The sequence below is a fragment of the Ailuropoda melanoleuca genome, chromosome 8, assembly GCF_002007445.2.
Source record: "Ailuropoda melanoleuca isolate Jingjing chromosome 8, ASM200744v2, whole genome shotgun sequence".
Taxonomy (NCBI): Eukaryota; Metazoa; Chordata; class Mammalia; order Carnivora; family Ursidae; genus Ailuropoda; species Ailuropoda melanoleuca.
The window spans coordinates 53346266-53368252 of NC_048225.1; the positions used below are offsets into that span (position 1 = coordinate 53346266).

The window sequence follows — 21987 nt, forward strand, 5'->3', positions numbered from 1 at the left end:
TCTTTATTAATCGAGGAAGAACTTCCCACCACCCAGCATGTTATAGAACTACCTGTTGGTTTATTGTCCATCCTCACTCCCTGGACTGTAAGTCACTGCTGTCCAAGACAGCAGGGATTTCATCCATTCTGCCCTCCCTTGTACCCCACTCCCCTAGCGACGGCATCACGGTTAATTTATGTTGAATAAACAAAGCAGGGAGTTACTGAGCATCGTCCAGTGAGCCCTCAACAAATACTCACCAATGGAGAATTGTACATATGCTCAGAGCATGTGCCACAGCAGGGGAGTTTAATTTCAAGTTATACGAGGATTTACATTAAAAGCAAATAGGCAGATTGAGTTGCTGGAAGGATCGTTTACCTTCACACGTCCCATGCGATGGGGATTTATGAGCAAGCATCAAGAAATTTGCAGAACGCAATGGAATAATTTCTAATACCACCTAAATGGTAACTCAGATGAAATGCTTACGTAAAGGTACGTTCCAAGCTATCAGGTTTTGTGTAGATATCATCGATTGTTGTTTTTAATAGCAAAATATATTAGCAGCTTAGAAATAATCCCACTATCTGCTGCAAAAAGAAAACCCCAAAACAAAACAAAACGAAAACTGGACTAGGAAGTGAGAGGCCTGAGAAGTGCTGGTTCCAACTCTGCCACTAGTTTGCTATGTGCTACCATGGAGTTACTTGCTCTCTCTCCGCTTTACTTTCCCAATCTATAAAATTAACACCCTGGATTAAATTATTTCTGGAATGTCTACCAGCCCTAAAATTCTAGGCCCTAGGGATTGTCGGCTGGCTGGCTGAAGCGATGGACAGGAGACTCTAGTTTCCACGACATTGCCCCAGTCTTAGCTCTCTTGGTTGGTTCTAGGTTCTTCTTCCCACTCTCTTCTCACTCTTTCCTAACCCAGAGAAGTCCTGCTCCTTACCTGAAATGTTTTTACGTACACCCCTGAGGTCCCTATATCTGCTCTGAGTAGTAGACGGAAAACAGCAGAATATAAAGTCATAAGCAGAAATAACGGTAACTGGAGGATGTTTGCTCTGTGAAAAAGGAAGGAGAAGAGGGATAGATATGTTGACTTACATCCGAAAATTGGGGGAACATATAAAATTCATGGGCCTGTTTCATTCATGAGCGTTTTTGAGAGGCATTTCTTTATACCCTTTTGCGCAAGAATTAGAGTATTACACATTGAATCTTCCCTCTGGCAGATTATAATCACAGATGTTTGGACAAGAAAAGACCCAGAAGAACATCTGAAAGAGAGATCTTGCCCACCTAACTTGATGTCTTTGGGCAAGTCCCCAGAGTTGCAATGGATGAGAACACAGAGGAAGCCTGCCTGGGTTCAGGTCTACCACTCACTAGCTGGATGGCCTTGGGTAGGGCACCTCCTGTACCTCGTTTTTTCTGGAAATAGAATGGAGTTAATAGGGTTGAAGTGAGAATTAAATAAGAAAGCTCAGTGAGGTAAAGGTAACTTGCTCCCAAGGTGACAGAACCAGTCGTTTGAATCCCAGCGCCCTAGTAGGAAATAGGCATAAAAAGGGTCAAAGGAGACTGTCCCATGATTTCAGATTGTCTGTTGATTAAACCAATGGACTTGCAGTAAGAAATGTCTGTATGGTGCCCACAGAGGTAAATCTGCCGTGGCGAGAGATTTGCTCACCCACGCACTTTGGTGTCCATCTCAGCAGAATACACCAGAAATGCCTTTGCCGATGGTATCCATGGGATGGAATTATACTATCCCGGCTGGATAACGCAACCGGACACCTCGTGCCTGTCTCCTGCGACAGCAGAAATGATCACTTTTCATTGATCTCCTTTTAGATCTGACCTTGATATTCCTTCCTGTGTCCCCCCTAAATACATCAGAGCCCCTGAGGATATAAGCACGTTCCCTTTCAACTGAATTTCACTGGTCTCACATTGAGGTTTGCACTTCGAAGCAAGCAATGACAGAGGCTGGATCTGGATCTGATCTTCCAGGCGCATAATCTTCTAGTCACCGGCCTTTGAAGGTGCCCTTTCCATGGTTGCGTTTTGTGAGCTCGGGGCGCCCGGCAGCCATCCCTCCCCATAGCCGGGCAAGCGCATCTGTGCTGGGTCCTGCTGGCCCTGTGTTATATGAGCCCATGCGAAGGTGGGACGTGGGCAGGGGCTGGGCAAAGGGCACAAGTCAAGTAAGAAAAGTACTTCTAGGGCAGGGGATGGGCAACAGGGGTGAAGGGAGTGGGAGGTGCAGGCTTCCAGCTAGGGGATGAGGAAGTCCCGGGAAGGAAGGGCACAGGACAGGGGGTGCAGCCAATGGTACCGCATGCTGGCAGCCACTAGCTGCACCTGTGACACGCAGGGCATCACGGATAAAGAAGCTGAGTCACTGTGTGGTGCCCGGAAGTGAAGGTAGCCTGCTGAGTCAACTATACTCAAGTGAAAAAAAAATGTTTTTTAAGAAAAACTCCTCTACCGCATTCCGTTAAATCCTCACAGTACCCTAGCAAGGTAGGTGACATCATCCCTAGTTTCCAGGTGAGGAAACGGAGGCTTAGAAAGGGCAGGGGACTTCCTTAGAGTCCCACAGCTGGTAAATGGCGTCTTTGGGACTCCTAACCCAAGCTCCAGCTGATAGGCCATGCTTTGTTACGGCTGTTAGTGGGCATTGTGGAACAGTGACCAAAAATAGCCAGGGATGGCCTGCAGTCCTGTGCACAATGACATTTGTACCAGGGGGAGCCCTCCTCAAGGTACTTCAGATTAGGCTAGTCCCCTGACACTGAGGACGTGCCCCCCGAGCCGGGTGCTATGCCAGGCCCTTGGCAGACACTAGCTCCTCAGTTCATCACCTTTCACCCGCAGGGTCACCGGCGTTGGCCCCTGGCCAGCTATACTGGAATCACCCTAGGAGCCTGTTCAAATACAGATCCCAGGGCTTCGCCTCAGGGGCGGGAACAGTGGAATTTTCATTACTAAGAAATGCTCTGCTGGTGTTTGGCCCTCCTAGTTCAAGAACAGTTATTCTTAAAAAGTAATAGATTCTTGTCATTAATGAATCACTTAAAATCACTCACTGCCTTTTTTGGAAGCCTTACTAAGTTAAGCGTTTTGTATTTAAAATATAGTCATAGACTCTTTTACTGAACAATGGATTTAGGAAAGATATGAGTAGGAAGCTGGAGTTCAGCGTCGGTTGAGTGAAGTTTACTTGGTACCCAGAGGAATTTGAGGAAGCTTATTTTTAGGACTGACCAGTAGGTCACAACTCTAAAACTCAAGTCCTGGTATATATAGTCTGAAATTTGGCCTCCGGTCTGGACTTTTATATTCTATAACATACTGGGGCGCCTGGGTGGCACAGCGGTTAAGCATCTACCTTCGGCTCAGGGCGATCCCGGCGTTACGGGATCGAGCCCCACATCAGGCTCCTCCGCTATGAGCCTGCTTCTTCCTCTCCCACTCCCCCTGCTTGTGTTCCCTCTCTCGCTGGCTGTCTCTATCTCTGTCAAATAAATAAATAAAAATCTTTAAAAAAAATGTTTAAAAAAATATTCTATAACATATTAAGTAGCTTCTTTGAAATATTTAAGTAAAATGTTCATAATAAACNCTGCTTGTGTTCCCTCTCTCGCTGGCTGTCTCTATCTCTGTCAAATAAATAAATAAAAATCTTTAAAAAAAATGTTTAAAAAAATATTCTATAACATATTAAGTAGCTTCTTTGAAATATTTAAGTAAAATGTTCATAATAAACGAGATAAGATACAAAATTATAGAAACAGATTCGTTTCCACTCAACATCCGGGGCATTGAGGGCACTAGGTACAACGCGTTACAAACACAGATATGCTGGTGAATTCTACCAAACGGTCAGAGAAGAATTAATAGCAAGCCTTCACAAACTTTCCCAAGAGGAGAGAGCGCTTCACAACTCATTACGGCAGGCCAGTATTTCTCTGATCCCAAAACCAAAGGCATGAGACTTACCAGTGGAGGCAGGACATGTTTAAGCCTGAGTCACCAGCTGGTTCTCTGACTCTGGCAGGTGGATTTCAGGGAGACGAGACAGAGCACAATGAAGACGGTGATAATGGTGATGGTGGAAGTGGTTATAATCACACAGCACATGTACACACACACAGATTTGAAACCCAACAGTGCACTTTTGTCGAGCATTCTTCCCGAGGGTAGGTCTTGGTCTTTTCTTTGCTCTAGATATCTCGTTGCTGTGGATACTTAAAATGTATTAACAGAGGCGCCTGGGTGGCTCAGTTGGTTGTGTCCGACTCTTGATCTCAGCTCAGGTCTTGATCTCAGGGTCGTGAGTTCAAGCCCTGCTGGGCATGGAGCCTGCTTAATAAAAAAAATGTATTAGCAGACAGTAAAACAATCAAATATATATCTTAGGAGCAAGAATTAAGACTTGTGCTCTGGTGTCAAGAAGATATACTCTCACTGACTGATTTTTTCTTCTCCCCATCCTTCTGCTCACTCAGCTGACCTCCCCTCCCATTATTGTCCCACTGTCCTGTCTCCATGCAGCCCCACCAACGCCCCCACCAGTGTATCTCCAGCCGTGTCTTACAAACTTGAATTCACATCTAGATATAGCCCTTGTCATTGTTGTATTTAGTCATGACCACTGCAGTTTATTTTAGTCCTTTGACAAACAGTCACGTAATGGCAGCTATAGAATAAACTGCTTTCCAATCTCTTCGGTCTCAAAAAAAAAAAATACATTTTGTGTCACTCTTTAGAGCACAGCCTTTTATCCTTTGTAGTGGAGTCTTTATTGCATGCCTGAGAACAGAATTGATTCAGAAGAAATGTACTTGTGATTTGAGGATGGGAAAAAAAAAAAATCCTATCCTGGGAGCCACTTTCTTCAGCACAGGCTGACCTGCTAGAGTCCCAAGCAAAGATACAGTGGAAAGATCCAGACTTGGAGTCCGTGTGAGTTTGGGCCCTGCCCTGCCCTGCCACTTGCGGGCTCTAGGACTTTAGACAGGTCACTTTACCTCTCTGAGCCCCCATGTTCTAATCTCTAAAATAGGAATAACAACTTCTCTCTTGAAGGGTTGGTTGGCTTCAGATTAAATTAGATCAAGTATATAAATCTATTATTAAAGCTTTTGATATACGGTAAGTTTTCATTCATTGAAATGTTTTACATTGAATGAAAGCAATTCTTCGGACACAATTATAAGGTTACTTTATTTCTGCTTCCCACTGCCCCTTTCCATGTATTCTATGGGACAAGTTCTTCTACCCTTGCTTGAAAATTTGGACAAGTTCTATAACTTGTACAGCAAATTTCAGTAAATATAAGTCCTCTGTCATTAAACGCCCATCCCATGTTATAGTCAAGATGTCAGTCTGTTTGAAGTTACTAGCTTTTCTCGTCCTGCAGCTCTGGTCTGCTCGGGAGGAGAACCCCACGGGGCGGCTTCTACTTCACTTGTCCTATCCCTTGCCCCCCATTCAGCCTGCCCAACGTTGGGGTTCAGGAGTGAAGAGCAGGAAGCAAAGGGAACAGAAAGTTTCTTCTGGGACTGGTGTGGTCACGGAGACTGGTGCTCTCTGGACTATCAGGCTTTCTGGAGGGACTGTCTCTTGGGGGTGCTTTGCCGGGTTCTCTAGAGGCCCCCACTCATCACCATGGACCTCTCCCTCCAGGAGAGGGATAAAAGGGATCAAAGTGAGTCCCTCTGGCGGGTCCCATACTCCTTCCTCCACCCTGGGCATCCCATAGTCCCTCCAGCTTCTTTCTCCTGAGACACGTTTGCCCCTTGAGATAGCCCTCTTGACCCCATCTGGCTCCAGGAGACTGTGTCGTGCGTTCTTTGTCCTCACCAGCAGGCAGCTCAAGGTACCCCCAGTGCAGCCCTTTCTCCCTCTCTCTGCTCCTGGACAGACCAGCCAGCCATCTCTGACCTTAGATTTCTCTGGAGGGTCACTGCCACATCCCCCAAGATCCAGGTGTCCTTGAGCCTCTCTCTTGACTTCCCTTCATGGAGGGAAAGCAGGCCCTTCATGGCACAGAGTTCTCACCAGTGTCCTGTCCCTGCACCTTTCTCGGCCTTTGCTCTGGCAATTCTGCCCTTTGACAGCCCGCCTTACTTTGGAAGGCGGTATCGTCTCCTTGCCTCGGCTGAGTTCCCCACTCAGTCCTGGGACGCGGCTGCTAACTGTCTGACCTCAGTGTCTCCACTTACTGTTGTCCAAGGTCACGGCATTTAACTACCCTCAGCTCCGATTTCCTCAACGGTAAAGTGAGAACGGTAATAACGGCCTGCCTCGAGAGGCCTCTTTGGGGATTAAATGAGATACTGCCTAACCGTACTTCCCTCCGTTGCTGGCACTGGCAAGGTCCTCCGTCACGTCAGCGGTTTTCACGGCCATCGCCATTATCATGATGAGTCTTGGAGCAGAATTACGTGCGCTTTGTTCGCAACGCCCTGCCCCCTTCCTGCTCGGCCAGACACGCATCCCGACCCAGCTGCCCAGGCAGAGTGGTGGCTGTTTAGGGGTGTCTCAGTCCCTAACCCCCTTTGATGCTGGCTCTCCTACAACCGGCACACTTGGTGCCCTGTCCCCCCTCCCGTAAGCCCCCCCAAGTTCATTTATCTCTTTACACTGTTTCTCTCAGCAACCTAATTTCGTGGTGGGCCCATGTGGAGTCATCTGCTGCTGGACTGCCATCTCTCTCTCTCTCAGGGTCCCTGGGACTCCCCTAATGACCCCAGAGTTTCCTGAGGCAGAGGGATGGGGCTAGTCCCGTTGCTGGGAAATCACACGCAGGAGCCTCTGGGTCCATGACTACAAGCCTGGAGATGGTTTTGCATCTCAGGCGGTGATGCTGTGTGTGTTCGTCCTGCTTTCAGTCCTTTCTCCCCAGCTTTTGCCTAGTCTGGTTTTGCTTCAAAAAGAGGAAACAGAAGTGACAGGACAGTAGGCCTGTTTCCAGTCTGTGCTGTGTTTTCTCTGTCACCCGTCTCCATGAGACCCCGTGCATCACCCCTAAGAGTGGTTGGGGCCCCGCTCTGGGCCTGCTGAGCCCCCTGTGCTCCTCTCTGCCCCAGCACCACTCATCCCACACGAATCCAGTCTGTTTCTTTTCCTCCTCGGCCCCTAACTAGACAGTGAGCTCCTTGTCCTGTATCCCCACGTGCTAACACAGTGCCTGGCTCGCCGTTTCCCTGAGGCCTCAGGCAGTAACTTCATCTCTCTGAGCTTAGTTTCCTCCTCCGTAAACTGCAAAGTAATAGTGCCCGTCTCAAAGGCTAGTGCTGAGGACTCAATCACATCATGAGGGCAAAGCTCCCTGCACCCTGTAGGCCCTCGGTAAACAGTAATCATCTCGTAACTGCCGCAGACACTCAGCATTTGAATTAAATAATTTGTCAGCAGAGTTGACAGTAAGTTCTAATTCGTCATCATTAAATAGAACATGCGAGAATCTGCAGCCTCCAGTCTCTCCCTTTCCTCGGGCTCTCGTGGTCCCCAAGGGGCCTGAATCACCCAACCCAAGTGCCTCCCAAGCCACATCATCTCATCACTCCACCACTTTGAGATCTTGAGTGGCTCCTGAGGCCTCTAGAGTCAAGCCTGACTCTGTGACCCACACCCCCTCCACCTGGCTTGCCTCCACTGCCCCTTATGTAATCCTTGGCTGTAAAATGAGGTGAGACCGTCTTGGTGCCTGTCCAGCTTTGCTGCTCTGTGATTCTCACACAATCCTGTTCATTCAAGCCTCGTTTTCTGAGTGCCTGCTTTGTGCTGGGCCTTGGGCGGGGCCGGGCTACAGATCCTGCCCTCGGGGCCTCCAGCCTAGGAGAAAATAGAAGCATCTTCAAGATGTGGTGGAGATGGGAAGGGATGCCCTGTGGGAGCTGGGGCAGAAGCCCTCAGCCTGTCTGGAGGTCAGCGATGGCTTCACAGAGTTGGCATTTGGGGGGGGGGTGTCAAGTAAAGAGCATAGGGCCCAGGGGAGCATTCTGGAAAGAGAAAAGTACTAGTGCAGACTAGTGCAGACATGTGGATGAACTGCTCAGGGGACGGGAGTGGGAGGCAGTGGGCCTGCCGAAGTGGGCCATGGCAGGGCCAGAGCTGAGGTCTGGCTGAGGAGTTTGGCCTTGACCCTCCAGATGCAGAGGCAGCAGAGGTCCTTTAGTCACCCCCAACCCCAGCCGGAAGTGTGCCTCCCTCTGGTTGCCTAGTCTGCACATTGTATTGGGCTCCACATTTTATTCTAGAAAGGGAAAAGACAAAATTCAGGGTGAAGACGGGCCCCTACAAAGACACAGACTTGTGAAAGTATTTCAAGCTTTCACGGGGCAGCTTATGGAGATCGAAATACGGAGTTGAACAGACCCGAGTTCAAATCTGGCCCTGACGGACAGAGACACCCCACGTAAGTGCCTGCACCAATCTGGGACTCAGGACACTCCAGCCTTCTGGGGCCACCCTGAAGGTTAGAGAGCAAATATGTGTAAGTGCCTCCCACCCGTGGCATGGAGAGCAGATGGGAAGTCATGCAGCCCTGGCTTTCCTGTTGCCCCTTAGCAACTGATTTTTATGGGTTGTTTTTAAAGAATTATTTATTTATTTATTTGAGGAGGGGGGCAGAGGGAGAGAGAAACCGCGCAGACTGTGCTGAGCGTGGAGCCTGACGCAGGCCACGATCTCACGATCCTGAAATCATACCTGAGCTGAAACCAAGAGTCGCACTTAACCAGTCGTGCCATTCAGGTGCCCCACAGCCAGCCTTCAAAGGTGCCACACCAAGTCACTGTCCCCCTGGTTACTGGCCCAGGCAAGTGACTAACAGGACTGAGTTTGACCCTGCAGCTTCATGAAGAAATTCTAGGTCCCATGTTTGAGAAAACCCCTCCGGGTTCCCTGGCCTGGAAAAAAAAAGTCTCGCATTTTCTCTGACTCTAATGCCTCTGAGTATGTCTATTATTTCCTTAGAGCTCACAAGTCATTGAAAGACTTGCTGCGAAAATAATTGCATTGCAAAAAGAAAGAGAGGCCCCGAAGCCAAGTGTGTTTAGTTGTTCCTGGGTAAATGAAGTCGTAATTCCAGCCGCCAGACTGCCCACTCTCTTGCTGCCCAGCTGCACCCCCCCGCTGTGCCCCCAGAGCTCCCGCTACCTCAGCTGAGATGAAGCCATGGGCAGCCCAAAGCAGAATTTAATGGTTCGCTTCCGATGAATCATTAGCAACAAGAAACAAGCATGACATTAAATGCACCCAAAATGGCATCATGGGGATCAACCTACTTCATATTTTAATGCTCACCATTACTTAATGATTTCTGAGATTTGGTCATGCTTCAGCGCTGTCAGACTTAGAATGCATTCATATTTCCAAACAAAGGAGTAGTTTGCAGACTTCACACATGATCATTGTCAGGAGTTTGTAATACATGAAAAAAATGTTTTCTTTTCCAGCTATTTCCTTATGAAAGTTTCTAGAAATGGAATTGTTAGATCAGAGGATGGCAGTTTTAAAGGCTTTGCTCCTTAGTTCACATAGTCAACAAGTATGCACCGAGGACGTGTGATGTACCAGATATTCTGCGGGCCCCCCGGACTCACGGTGCCGTCCTGCTGGGTTGAGTCGGGCTATACTCCCCCCACACCCTTGCCAGCAGTGGCCACGGTTATGCCTTTCCCACCTGACCAGCCTACACAGAGAGAGTAATATATTCCCAGGGACTTAAAGATTTAAATGTAAGAAATAAATATGCAGAACAGAATTACAGATAATTATTTATAGGATTGTGTCATAGGGAAACTTTTAAAGCTTAACCCCAGGAGTAAACAGGATAAAGGAAAAGGTTGATAGACTAGGCCATGTGCAAACGTAGAGCTTATCCATGGGTCCATATACATGGAGATATGGATATCTCTGCGGGTGTATATCTCCATCTCTTTCTATATATATGATTCCATATCCTTATGTATCCATACATAGAAAATAAAAGATAAACTGGGAACCGTAGTTGCAAAGAATTAGTATCTTTTATTTATTTTTATTATTTATTTTTATTTTTTTACTATCTTTTTTTTTTTAATCTATAAGAGTTATAGAGAACTCTTACAAATTAGTAGGAAAATAAAAATGGAAAACTAACTACAATGGCTATGTGTTCCTTTTACAATTAAAAAAGTAAACTCAGGGGTGTTTGCTTTGAGTGCATGCTAAACTTTTGCAGCCTCCAGAGCAGGGGCCAGGGGCACAGAGATGGCTTCAAAGCCACCTCTGCCCTCCCGGGCCTCACAGATGGACTTGGAAACAAATAGCCAGGAGCACGATGTGAGATATCAGGCAAAGACGCTGGTACAGGCAAGTCCCAGGGCACCGAAGCAGGCGGGGATCACCTTCCTGCAAGGGGACGGATGTCAGGGAAGATGTTCCAACTGGATTTTTAACAGCTTCATTGAGAAAATTCAGCCCTTTTAAGTGCACAGTTTGATGAGATTTGATAACTGGATACAGTGGTACAACCATCCCTGAAAGACATTAAATGCACCCATATTCGAGAATGCTGCCATCCCTCGTGTTCGTTTACAATCAATCCATCCTCCCGCCCTAGGCCTAGGCAGCCCCGATCTTCCTGTTTCTATGATTTTCCTTTTCCAGAAATTTTTTATAAATGGAATCATATAACATGTAGTGTTCTGTGTCTGGCGTCTTTGATTTAGCTTAACGTTCTTGAGATTCATACATATTGGTTCATTCCTTTTTACTGATGAGTATTTCTTATCCATTCTATGGATTTACCCATTTTGTTTATTCATTCATTAGTTCATGAACATTTGGATTCTTTCCGGCTTTTGGGCTCCCATGAATAATGCTCTTACTAACATTCACGTATAAGTTGTTCGTAGATGTGTATTTTCACTTCTCTTTGGGAGAATTGTTGGGTCATATTGTAAGTGTATGGTTAACTTAAAAATAATGTTTTCCCCCAAGTAACTGTGCTGTTTTACATTCCCATCAGCAATGTAGGACGGATTGATTGCTCCACATTTTTGACAACATTGAGCGTTGTCAGTGTGCTTTATTTTAGCCATTTTCATGAGTATGTGGTGGTATCTTACTGTGGTTTTAATTTGTATTTCCCTAATGACTAGTAGTGTTTACAATCTTTTCATGTGCTTATTTGCCATCGTATATGATCGTATATTGGTAAAGTGTCTGTTAATATTCTTCCCATTTTTAAATTGGGTTGTTTGTCTTATCATTGAGTTTTAAGAGATCTTTCTATATCCTGAATGCAAATCCTTTATCAGATATGTTTTGCAAATATTTTCTCTCAGACTATGCTTGTCTTGACCTTGTCTTAATGGCATCTCTTGAAGAGTAAACCGTGTAATTTTGATGGACTTAAATTTATCATTTTTCTCTTTTATTGTTTTGGGGTTTTGTGTCATATCTAAGAAATCTTTGCCTACTCCCAGGTCACAAAGATTTTCCTCTGTGTCTTCTCTTACAAGTTGCTTGGTTTTAGGGTTTATATTTTGGTGTCTTGTCCATTTCTAATTAATTTTTTTGTGTATGGTGTAAGATAATGGTTGGGATTCATTTGCTTTTCACATGGATATCCACTTTTTCCAACACATTAGTTGGAAATGCTATCATTTTCCCCATTGAATTACCTTAGCACATTTTCCAAAAATAAATGAACCACATATGTGAGCAGTGGCGTGATGGTAAATGTTTAACTAGCTCTCTGGAAAAAAGGAGGGGCCTGATTTGTAGTGTTGGCCAATTTCCTGATATTTTCACATGGCTGATTTCAAGCTACCAGTAATTGAACAATCAGCTCACCAAATTACTGCAAATTTAACAACTTTCATCAGCTCTGTGCACGAGGATAAGCCAACTTCACCGCACTACTGTATGCAGAAATCTATTCCTGAATTACCTGTTTTGTCTTAGATCAATGTGTCTATCTTTACGCAGTAACATACTTGGTTACTATAGCTTTATAATAACTTTTGAAATCAGGTTGAGTAAATCCGAAGACTCTGTTTCTCTTTCTCAAAATTGTGTTGGCAATTCTAGATCTCTTACATTTCCATATAAGTTTCAAGATCAAATTGTCATTGTTTACAAAAGTCCTCTTGGGATTTCGACGAGGATTGCTTTGAATTTATAGATCAATTTCTAGAATTACTATCTTAACGATATTGACTCTTCCAATTTAGGGACGTGGTATATGTCTTTATTGAGGTCTTCAATTTTTCATAGCAATGTTACGTAGGTTTCAATTCCAGGCATCACACTTCTTTTGTTGAACTTGTTCCTAAGTATTTTATTCTTCCTGGTGCTATTGTGAATGGATTTAATTTTTTTTTCTTTTTCCAATGTTTGTTACTAGTCTATAGAAATAAAACTCATTTTTGTATATTGATTGAGTGTCCAGCAACCTTGCTAAACTCATTCATTTGTTCTAGTACTTTTTGTACATTCCTGAGGATTTTCTAAATGCAAGATCATATTTATATAAATAATGACAGTTTTACTTCTTCTCTTCTGATCTGTATGCCTTTAATTTATTTTTCTTGCTTTATTATACTGGCTATGATCTTCAGTACAATGTTGAATAGAATTGACGCGAGTGGACATCCTTGCCTTGTTCCTGATCTTGGGAGGAGAGCATTTAGTCTTTCACCATTGAGTATGATGTTACTTATAGGATTTTTGTACATCCTCTCTATTAGGTTGAGGAAGTTCCCTTCTGTTCCTACTTTGCTGAGGTGGGTTTTTTTAATGATGAGCAGGTGTTAGATTTTGGCAAATGTTTTTCTATGTCTATTAAGATGATCTGTGGTTTCTGTCCTTTATTCTATGAAAATGGTATATTATATTAACTGATTTTGGGGTGTTAAAGCAACCTTGCATTCCTGGGATAAATCTCACTTGTTCATGGTGTTTAAACCTTTTCACATGTTGCTGGATCTGATTTACTGACTTTTTGTTAAAGGTTTAAATATTCATATTCATGAAGAATATTGACCTGTAGTTTCCTTGTGATGTCTTTGACTGGCTTGGTATCAGAAAAATACCTGATACTACCCATCTTAAAATAAGCTGGGAAATATTCTCTTTTCTAAAAGAAATTGGTAGGATTGATATTTATTTTTTCCTTAATGTTTGATGTAACTCACCACTGAAACCATCTGGGGCTGGATTTTCTTTGTGGAAAGATTTTAAATTACGAATTCAGTTTCTTTACTTGATATGTATTTATTCAGTTTTTCTATTTCTTTTGTAGTCAGTTTTGTAATTTGCATCTTTCTAAGAATTTTTTCACTTCCTCTGTATTGTCAGATTTATTGGCATGATGTTATTCCCAGTATTCCCATATAATTGAGTTACATTTTAAAAAGTAAATTATCACGGGTCTCAATAAGTCATAAAATGTTTTCTCAAGCACCAGCTTGATTTGTGAAAAAGATATTTACCAAGCACTTCCTAGGCACCAAAGAATAAGGAAACTTAAGCTTTCTGAACACTTCACTAGATGTATCATTCAACGTCCTTAACATTGTGTGGAGCTCGTCTCCCAGGGATGTACTCCCAGAACTCTAGGTCTACCCCCAGAAGGGGGCAGCACTGTCTCCCACCTTTCAGAGCATACTCCTACTGTTTCCATTTCCTGTCTAAGGACCCATCTTTCTGCAACTAATGGACACAGATCTTTGGGGACCCAACTAACCAGAAGAACACAGCCTTCCTTTTTCAACCTCAGCCGGATAACTCTGTGGTCTAGTGGCAAAACCACCCCGGAATTCCTATGACTAAAAAGCCCAGCTAGTAATGGGGAAGTGGGGGGCAGGGCAGAATAAGAAGGGAGTCATTGTGATTTTCCTCTAAGCTCTCATCTAGCTCTTCTTTTTTCCCACCTGAGGTGTATTTGTATGTGTACTTATTTTAACTACCACACTCCCTCACTCTTTTCCTCCACCTGCCAACTATAGCTTTCTTACTTTGCCCTTTTTCTTCCATATAGTTCTTAGCATAGTGCCTAGTAAATACAGCAACCTAAATTAATTTGTGTAGAATCCCACTGACTCCTACTTGAGCAACTTTATTTTTAACTCTCTGGCATAATTCTATACATGCTGTGCACATGAGCTTTCTTTACGTGAAACACTATTTCCCAGGTGTAGGGGGCTTCTGAGCCCCGTGCAGCTGGGACAGGACTTCGGAGCTACCCGCAGACTCTCCACTTACCTGGTAAGGGAGCCAAGCCCTGACACTCATCATTGCCAGCTACTACCCATGTCGGATTTTTCCATGGAAGGGAAAGGGCAGATTCTTTTCCACTCATTCTCTGTTCACATTAGATTAGCTTCAAACTTTTCTTTACATACAGACATGATTTGCTCAAGTGCACGCCCTCCTCATTTTAGAAAACTATTATATATGGTGTGCACGTGTTTACTGGATATTAATGGATAGGAAGTGTGGTCCTAAATGCTTACAACATTGGCATTCTCTCTCAGATCCCTTTTTCTCCCTCTCACACAAAAGAAGCTGAAAGACGCAGGCAAGCATATACACAGGCACAGGTCGTAAAGCTCCTCTCTTGACCCAGTCATTTCTGCCAGGAAGAAACAATCTTCTGTTCCCCTCTAAAGAGAGAGAAGCCGCTCTAAGCCCCCTGCAACCCTCTAGGCTCAGGTGTTCTTTTCTTTTTAATCTCCAGATCCTATTTCCTTGAACCAGCTCCTGACAATAGCTTGGCAACCGACAGCGTTCACTGACTGTCTCCATCAGATTTCATGAAAGAGCCCGCTTCCCTTCTTCCAGAACACTTTAATATAACAAATGTAGGCAAGATTTTTGAACAGAGACTTAATGTTTCCATGACAATGTAAATTACCTATGAGAATCTGTAGGAAGATTTTAAACCATTAAGACTTAAAAGCACGATTTTCTTCCTTCATAAAGCAGTGGAAGAATGTTGTAGAAAATTTTGTTGTCAAGAGGATGGGGAGAGAATTTTATTTCCCAAGAACTTAGATATGTCATAAACTTGGGCCTTATGGGCAGAGACATAGAATTTATATTTGACCATAGCTGGCAGTAATCCATTATTCTGAGCCCCTACTTTTGTCAAGAAGTGATTTGTACCAATTAACACGTGTGGATATTCTCCCCAGCAGTAGAATTATTCCTTGTATAATTCTATTTCATCATTTCTTGTAAATGCCAGGCTTTTTCAAATTAGAAATGAAAGAGCAGCCCCTATTCTCTTCTTTGGCAACACTTTCTCTCCAAGGCCAAACCCTCGCCATTCTCCTGACGCCTGCCCTCCCCCCTCTCCTGGGGACGGCTCCCCATCCGTCTTCAGTCTCCCCCCTATAATTGCTCTTTCAGTATCTCCCCTTGAATCACTGCAAGAAAATGTGTGTAAGTGGGACAAGTCCTTAAGCGGACATCTGTGTATGGCGGACATTCAGTATTGGAGATTCAATTAATCAGGCATTCACTGAATGCTACTTTGTTCAAGTCTAATGTGAAATGCATTCAGAAATAAACCTGGCATTGGAAGCTGCTGCCCCAATTTTGCCCTCTCCTGGCACCGGAATGTTGACTGCCACGGTGAGAAATACAACAATGGGGACAGACATTGGACAGACTCTTGACATTGATGGCGTGGTGGTTTCTATCTCCCCGCCTGACTCCCAGGTCCGTGGAAGCTCTTGTTGCATCCGTCCATTCACCCTGTATTGCTCTGTGCCTGGAATGTAGAAGGTATTCAATAATTTTTCTTGAACAAATGATTCTGTAATAAAAACTAAATACATTTATTATACAGGTCTCCACCGTGGGCTTTGTTGTAGTGACACAAATGGGCAGGTCTCTTCAGTGAACACATTCTCATTGACCCGCACATCAGCCCTGTGGGGTAGGTCTCGAGCTCCCTGCAGTTCAGAGCAGGGGGGGGCCTGGCCCAAGGATTAGAGCTGGGATCCAGCCTGGGTTTATCTCACTCCAGAGCCTGTGCTCTTGCCAGTGAACCGCCTTCCCTGTCCTGACCCGGGCTCTGTGCTTCTTCTCATCTTGTTAACCTCTGCCTGCGCCTCCCTGAGCCCTGAATATGCTCTGCGCTCTGAGACATCATTTCCGCCCAGGGTCTGCGTTTCTTTGTTTCTGCGGCTCACCTGGCCTCGAGGCAGCCTCTTCTTTAACAGCTTGGCTGCCTCGGAGGCTTTGCTACCTTCTAGAGAGGTCTGCAACGTGCACCCCCCCCCCCAGTTTCTTGCAACCAGCGTGTGACCTTCTGTTCGCCTGATGCGGCAGTTCTGCAGGGGACTTGAACTTGCTGTGCTCTGCTCACACCAGCACTTTCTGCCTTGCTAAAGTCAAGCGTGCGTGTGGTAAGCCCCTTTTGACGCGAGGAATCATTTCTGATCAGGGTGTGTATTAGAATCTGTTGCTCGGTAACAAATCACTCCAACACTGAACAACTTAACCCAGCAAATGTTCGTTATCTCATACAGCCCCTGAGGGTCAGAAACCCAGGAATGACTGAGCTGGGTGGTTCTGGGCGCTCTCCCGGCGCCGTCTGTATACTTGCCCCGGGGCTGAAGAGCCCCTCTAAGACGGCTCATTCGCGTGGCTTTCAGCACGAGGCTTCCGTTCCTTGCCACGCAGCCGCTCTGGGGGGCTTGTGTGTGTGCTCCTGTCGTGGCCGCTTTCTGTCCTCAGGGTGAGAGATCACAAGAAAGCAGGCAGGAGGCCTGACCATGTAACGGCCCAGCCTCAGAAGCTGCATACCGCCACCTCTGCTGTGTTCTGCTTGCTGGAAGGGAGTCACTGAGCGCCATCGCATGCAAGGGAAGCAGAACTAGGTACCACCGAAGGGAGGAGTGTCTGAGAATCTGTGGACATACGGTGAGAGGCGATACAGATGCCAGATGCCGTGGGACGCGTGGGTGGCAACTGCGTGCCCTCTCCCTGGCCAGGGCGGCAGGGGCTTCCTGTTCAGCCCTTCCCACGGGTGAGGGAGGTGGAGGCGGCGGTTTTGAATCCCTGGCTCAGGCTCCATGAGCCTTACACAGTTGCAAAAGGACAGAAGGTCAGAGAAGAGCAAGCTCCATGCGGCCGTGGGCCTGCAGCCGGGTGGCGAGCACCCAGCCTGGCAAGGACCGTCATGCGGTATTTCAGTAGCTGGAGGTGTGGAGGGAAGAGCATGCTGGTGACGGGAACAGCAAGGGCTAAAGTTCAGGGGAGGGGAAGCGCAGTAGGTGTTCGGGGGAGGGTCGCGTGGGGTCCTCATGGGCAGAACCAGCGATGGTGGCTGCGGCACGGGGTCGTTGTGGGGGTTACAGCAGGTAATGCCTTTGAAGAGCTTTGCGCAGCGCCTGGTGCCCAGCAGGTGCTCACTGACTGATGATGTGGTGACTGGTGAAGATGACGAAGTGAGGCCGGAAAGGTTACTTGAGGCCGAATTACAGGGCGTGCGCGTCCTCCTGAGGAGTCCCCAGCACGAGGAAACTGGAGGGGCCTTGGCTTGGACCGTAGCGACTGGTGTCTGTCGTGGTGTTTAGTAGGGCAGTGCAGTGCTCCCGGCCCAGCTGGAGGAAGATCTCTCCTGGAGCCCGTACCGATGAATCAGAGTGAGGACGGGAGGCCGGGACTCTGACGCCGTGGTCCTGGTGCCATGATCCAGGGGGAGGAGGTCTTCAGGGCCGAGGTGAGATGGTGCAGGGGGACTGGACAGGAGGAGCTGAAGGTAGGGCATTTGTTGCCTCCTTTGAAAACTTTGCCTGGTCAGCACACTGCTTTGGCAGCTGCCCTGAGTCCAAGTACGCACCTGTCTAAAGGCCCTGCGGGAACTGTCTAGGAACATCTTGTCTACCAAGTCTCTGTGAGGAGACTCACGCTGGGCCTGCCTCTGCCGTTCCTGACAGGGCCTTGGAGGCTGGCCCCAGCTTTTCTCCATCGATTTTTCCAGGACACAGGAGCCATCAGAGGAGTCCTTTAAACCCAGCCCTGAACATACTGATTGGGCCTACTTCTCTGTGTAGTTTACCCACCCACAGAGGGACATCATATCATAGTCCCAAACCCTTCTCTGCCCCTGAAGGGATTGTGCAGGAGAGAAATCATGCATCGAGCCTCAAATGATCTGCTGTGGAGGGGACAGTGGGCGGCAATGCAGTTGGAAATCCTGTCCCCATGGCTTCCCCGTATCATGAAATAGGAGGAGCCATGGCATGGGGAACACCTCTGGGATGCCAAGGGCAGTAGCCTGCAGATGTGGGACCCACCCTGTATGCTCAGAGCCTCACTCCGGGGCATCCAGACTGGCTGAAGGGAAGTGCTGTCTTGTGATTGCTGCCCAGAGCCAAAGCTGTCGTGAGCTTGCCGGTGGGTTACACACCCATCCCCAAGGGCGCGATGGCGGAAGGGGCAGGGGCTTTGAGTCAGACAGACTCATGGTCCAATAACCGCTTACTGGCTTGGCAAGTCTCTTCACCTGTCTGTACTCGGGTTCCTCAGATATAACATGGGGCCAATAACAGTGACCTCACAGGGATGAGGAAAGGGTAAGGTAAGTTTATATTCACAGAGAGCTCAGCCAAAAGGAAGTGGGCATTGGGAAGTGTTAGCAAACTTTTCCTCTCCTTACTTGCCCCCTAATTTTCAGGGGTTCCTTCCTGCCCCCGGCCCTTTACCACCATGGTGGCTCACTCACCAGGGGCTCTGGGCTGCCTCCTGTCAATCTAGGGAGAATGGATTTTGTGAAATCTTGGGAGACACCAGGTGCTTGCTTTAGTAAGGGCAACTCTTCCCTACAGGAGCTGAAAGACTTGGGGCGTGTGGATTTTAGCAATAACAGAAGCCCCAAGCGCGAGCAGCCTTGTGAGTGCCTGAAATAGGATGGAACGCTCGATTTCCTTTAATTCTCCAACCGTGTCCTAAGCGTATGGCTCTCCGCTGTGCAGGCCACCGGGGAAACACAGATAAATGCAGCTCTGTCCCTGGTGGAGAGGGACTCCACCCGGTCAGGCGCTTGTGAGCACACACTCGGTTCAGCATGAGCGGCGCTGGAACGCAAGTACAGGCAGGATATTTTCATGCCTCCCAGGAGCAAGCGCCTGCCCCGTCTGGACGGGAGGCCATGAGCTGATCAGAAAGGACATCAAATAATAACTACTTCCATTAAATATTCATTCAATGCCAAGCCCTTGAGTCCTGTGAAGAATATGAGAAAGGTATGGAACATGGCTCTGAGTGGGGGCCTGGAGGGGCAGGTGGAGACAGGTGGGGTCCTCCCCCAGCTCTGTCCCTAACCTGCAGCTTGACACAGGGTAAGTTAAAGGATATGCCTTCACAGCCCTGCAGATGAGGTGGGACTCAAAAGTAGGGTTCCGTCATGAATTTTCGGTTATGTATCTTATCCCTCGGGAGAGGTAAAATGAACTCATAAAATAATTAGAGAGCAGCATGAAACTGCACGGGGCACCGTAAAATTGGACAATGTAGTAAAGCATCTAGGAGCCAAGAGACAGGAAACTTCGGGCTGAGAAATCCAGAGGGGGTCCTGGAAGAGGAAAGCCATGAGCCGGGCCTTGAAGAATACTTACAACTGGGGCCGTCTGAGAGGGGGACATCGTCAATGGAGAAATGGTGCTGCCTCGCTCAGAAACATTTGTTGGCCCCCCAGGCCGACTGCAAGCATGTAAACATGGCATTCCTGGCCCTGTAACCCTGGCCCCAGCTCCCACGCAGCCCGGTCGCCTCGACATCCTTCCAAGAACCCCGCCCTCCACACCCTGAGCAGCTCACCTGCTCTCTGAACCTGCCCCATGGACTCAGAGCACTGCCTGAATTCCCTTTGCCCACTTCTCTGTCTCCATCCTTTAGAGCCCCCTTCAGAATTAAGCGTCCTTTTCCCTCTGTCCCTCTGTCCCATTTGCTTCAGGTCACACGTGGACAGATCCTGACCTACTAAACTGTAGCCACCTCAGCCATTGGGTCACATGCCCTATGGGCCACATGCCGCCCCCATGGCTGGTGTTTGGTACATGCCAAATGAATACAGGAATGAACGATCGAGCTGAAATCCGGCTGCACGGACAGAGGAGTCCGTGGTTACAGGGGACCCTGAACTCGTGGCAAGAGGCTCTGGACGTGACTGAGCTGAGAGCTGCTCTGGGAGGAGCATCTCAGGGCTGCAGCAGGTCAGGGGTCATCCGGTGTAGCCCGTGTCATCTAAACCCTCCAGGGCATTGCGCCCGCACGGGCCCCTCCAGGGAGAACAGGCCAGCGCACTGCAGCGCCCGCATGCTGGGGAAGGGAAGGATGTGGGCTGTGGGGCCTCACCGACCCGGCCTCGTAGTTCAGCTCTGCTTCTTTGCCAGCTGGTTGGCCTTATGCAAGCCACCTAATCCCTCTGAGCCTGGGTCACCTTCTCTTGGAAAAGAGATATAATACTACCTCCTTTCAAAGTTGTTGTCAGGATTACAGAGAATATACCCAAACAACCCTCCAGCTTGTAAAAGGCGACTAATGAATGGTAGCTAATTGTATTTTTGTGATGTATGATTAGTTATGGCTTGTGGCCGGGGAACATTTTGTGGTGAGTTCAAAGAAAGTTCTAAGTAGCAGGGGCGCCTGGGTGGCTCAGTCATTAAGCGTCTGACTGCAGCTCAGGTCGTGATCCCAGGGTCCTGGGATGCTTTGGTTCTAGGGACGTTGAGTTTGGGTCGGTGGGGCCCCGAGGTGGGAGTCCAAGCTGTACTGGAAAGGCGAGTCTGAAGCTTGGGGGAGGGTCTCTTAAGCTGTGGTCTCTCTGCTCACAAAGGAGTCAGTTCCCCTCAGGAGGTCAAAAGACCAGCGAGTGGCTCAGTGTTACCAAACCAGCTTTATCTACTCAGAGAACCTCTGAGCTAGAAGGACGCGATAAGGGCATTGTCTGGTCTGAGTCTTTTTTTGACAGGTGTGGAGACCAAGGCTCAGAGAGGGGAGAGGCTGGCTCGACAGCTCATTAGAGGCAGGGCTAAGACCGAGTGACTCTCACAGCCTCAGCTCTTTCTGTCGTCCCCTGTGGCCTCCTGTTTGTGCCACTCGTCTCTGAGCCCCGAAGGAGGGCGTTATCAATGAGGGTGACAGGGGCGTTGGAAGAACCAAACTGCAGATGTTCACACCCTAACTCTTACTTTCCCACAGCACAGTTTCTCGTGGCCCCACATGGGAACAGACCCATCGACTGTCGTGCACTCAACAAGCAGGAGAGAGCCTGTGGCCTCCATCAGCAGCCACATGTATTTTACCCTGCCCTGGGCCTTGTCCCCATCTGGTCTCCAGCCCTGTAACAGATCAGAAACGGCTGATTCGAATCCACAGGATCCTAACAGGAAAAATAAGAACATGGACACACTGACTCAGCAAAAAGCAGCAGATGGTGGTCATTATAGGGTCAGGACCCATAGCCATTCACACCAGCGCGCGAGAAGGCTCTCCGGCCCGTACTCAGCGCGACCTCAGTCCTAACCGTGACACGCACATTATGATCCGGACATTTGCTTATTTGTGATCTGCAAGCATTTTGACATCTCATGAGTATTTTCATCTTCAATGATTAAGACTGTTAAATTTCTGACAGTATAAAAAGCAAGCCCTCTGCTATCAAGGGGTGGAAATATCCTTGAGGATCCTGGCTAACAGGGTCTCCATCACGACAAGGCAGAGGAAGGGGACTGGCATTTGTCCTTGGCCACAGCACACCAGGCACACCACGCACACTGTCTAACCCGTCTCATTTTCACACTCTCGGCCTCACACGCGGCAGGCATTCAATCAGAGAGCTTGAACCCACTCATGATGGAACGGATTGAGTGTTTTCAGCCTCATTTGAGATATTGCAAAAACAAGGCCCAGAGATTAGTTAGAATTGCCTACCCGTGATCACACAATGGTAGCTGGGGGCCTGAGCTCCTT

At 47.4% G+C, this 21987-nt stretch overlaps 1 protein-coding gene across 1 annotated transcript in view; it reads left to right on the forward strand.

The window, feature by feature from the left end:
* MAP6 (microtubule associated protein 6) overlaps positions 1-21987 on the forward strand; it is a 70276-nt gene that overhangs the window by 27414 nt on the left and 20875 nt on the right.